The sequence below is a fragment of the Aulostomus chinensis genome, chromosome 1, assembly GCF_037954235.1.
Source record: "Aulostomus chinensis isolate RoL2024-O1b breed Wild chromosome 1, RoL_Achi_v1.0, whole genome shotgun sequence".
In the NCBI taxonomy this organism is placed as follows: domain Eukaryota; kingdom Metazoa; phylum Chordata; class Actinopteri; order Syngnathiformes; family Aulostomidae; genus Aulostomus; species Aulostomus chinensis.
Window position 1 is genome coordinate 38,163,536 of NC_141320.1, and position 2,862 is coordinate 38,166,397.

The 2,862-nt window shown below is 45.9% G+C and overlaps 1 non-coding gene across 1 annotated transcript; it reads right to left on the reverse strand.

The window, feature by feature from the left end:
• Positions 1 to 511: 511 nt before the first annotated feature.
• Positions 512 to 583, reverse strand: trnae-cuc (transfer RNA glutamic acid (anticodon CUC)). The gene has a single exon. It is a non-coding gene; the product is annotated as a tRNA-Glu (tRNA).
• Between the last annotated feature and the right edge of the window lie 2,279 nt (positions 584 to 2,862).

Sequence of the window (2,862 nt, forward strand, 5' to 3'; positions counted from 1 at the left end):
TAATCTCTTCCACTCTCACTGGACCTTAGAGAGGATTGGAGCTACTGAAGTCCTGACACAAATCAAACCAGGGACTTTGAACTACACAGTGAAGGAGTTGGTCATCAAGGTCAATGGCAGCTTATTAAGTTCTAGCTTTGATCAAATATAAGAAATGTAAATGAATTCAACATTGATTGCATTTCCCTCCTTTCTTTGGTGCAAGGAACCGAGGGCCGGAGCTCTAAGTTTTCCAGTTCCTACATCAGTGAATGGACTTTCTGTGCTGCAAGGAACCAAAGCTACTAAGGAGGATTACAGAGTTTGTCCTTGCAGGAGTCAGTGACTTAATAGAGTCTAACAAAGGGTTGAACCTGAATGAGACAGTCACCCTTCAACATGGGGCCATGGCAGAGTGAACCAAGAACACTACAATGGGGGTGAGAGTGGAGCCATGATGGATTCACAGTTCATCACCTCCACCATCATGTGGACCACCTGATCACCTCTCCCTCAACCTCTAAATAACTCATTCCCTGACCGGGAATTGAACCCGGGCCACGGCGGTGAGAGCGCCGAATCCTAGCCACTAGACCATCAGGGACCACACTGAGCTCTCCAACAACAGAGACTATACACAATGACTCAAGAACACAGGACTCTGTGGTCTCAGCTTGAGATGCAGAGGGTCCACCAAGACCACCAGACACCTCAGCCCCCTAAAGACAGTCCACCCCCAGGATCAGCTTCTATCACTCAGTGGTCCAGAACCATTATGGAGCCTGATCAGGAATGTGAGCAAAGCTCTTGGAACAGGCCTGCTGCCACCACAACTAAGATCCTGCAGGTCACTAGAAACTCCAGTGTCCAGCTGACAAGTGGACGTTCCTCTGATCTGTGGTGGTGCTGAGTTTAGCAAACATCTCCAACAAGAAGATGAAGGAGGCCATCAACTCCTCCAAGCTCAACATCTATACTGGCTTTACTGGGAGGTCAGGAGGTCAAAGCAGATCTTCCACCTCAGATGGTTTCTACTCACAGAGATGAGGGACCAGTTCAAACCAGCTCCCTGGAGCTCCCTTAAGCCATTGTCCCCCTCAGCTAACATCTGGATCTGGACCTGCACCGGTGCTGACTTGTGTCTTGAGTCCCCAGAGTTTGTTGAACCAGAGAAGCTTCAACTGGTGACGGTCGTACAACCAAGCGTGAAGGTGAGCCTGCATTGTCTGATCTGGAGCTAACAGGAATTAGCAAGTTAGCAACTGTTCTAGAGTTGCTGCTGAGTTGAATTTGAATTTATTTGTTGAAAGGTTCCAGTTTCTATGAGGTCAGGGAAGATTGGTGTGGATCTAAAGGTCCCTGGTTGGATTCCCACCTCTCACAGAGGACCTGATGCTTCACGTGAGCTGTGGGATTGGTCTTTACTGCTGAGACAGAAAGAATCCTCCCACATTGGCTTCTTTTAACTGTCAACATTGGTTTGGCTCATTGGAACATTTTCAAACCCTCGTTGCTCAGATTTTACATGAATTTGATCATGACTTTAGACACATGTTCTGTTTATTGATTAAATAATCACTTCAGTTATGAATTTAGTGAGTCAACCAGACTTGGTCAATGATAAAAGTTAGTCTGGTTATTATTCAGTTTCCAGTCAGTAGGGACACACACACACACACACACACACACACACACACACACACACACACACACACACACACACACACACACACAGCCTGTCTTCAGTGTAAAATGGTCTGTCACGTTCTCTCACGTTGGAAGATTTCTCTGACTCCATTGTGAATACAGAGACTCTTCATCTGCCACCTGAGTCTTGATCCACTGATTCCTCTGATCCACCTCTTTCTGCTCCAGCAAGGCTGACATGGATCAGGTGGGTCCATGTCATCCAATCAGGAGGTTTCTCCTCTCAGTTAATTTTCTTCATCCCAGTTTAGATTGATTCTTCTCAGCCTGATGAAGGAGCATCTGATCAGGTGTTTGGCTGCTTGTTGGTTGTAATTCCATAGATTTTAATCTCAGATGTTATAGAATTAATAATGCAATGGCAGTCCTGCCAAGTGACATCACTGACATGACAGGATGGCCCAGTCATGTGACTGAAGGAGCTGAGAGCTTCTACACATCATTGTTGATGGTGTCTTCCACTGTAGTCAGCAGCCTCAACTCCTCTATCAACACCTGTCAGAGACCTGCTGGAGGCCCCACTGAGGTTTGAACTGGGATCACTGGATTCAGAGTCCAGAGTGCTCACCATTCCACCATGGAACCATCAAAGATGAAACGTGTGAGACAAACTATGGCACTAATCATGTACGAGGGACTGCAGTGGTTTTCTGGATCTAATTTCCACAAACAAATGATGATTTGGGGAAAGGTCTGACAAAGTCTGACAAACATACCCTGATTTTTTTCACAAACAAATGATGATTTTTAGACAGTGACACAGGGCTCTTATTTTGGAGGGCCATCAGGATGTGAAATATCCCAGACCTCTGAGATCAGAGCGTTCACTTTGATCTCAGGGTCCTGAATTTGGAGGTTCTTCCTTTGGTCTCCAAGTTCTAACTCCCATCTGACTGAATCCTTTTTTTAATGAGCTCCTCAGACCCTGATGATGTCAGGAAGAAATCCAGACATTCAGTTCTCATCTCAGCTGTTCTGACTGAGACGTCAAGCAGTCAGGAAAAAAGTGTTATGACCCAAAGAGGGACCTTTACAGGAGCTAACAAAGTGTCTTTTTTCCTAAACTACTTGAGGAACTGGTTAAACCAGTAAAATATGCATTTCTGTGTGCAGACCAGTGGGGAGCCTGGGTGAGTGGAAGGATGTTTACCACCAACACAGAACCCAGACTTTAGT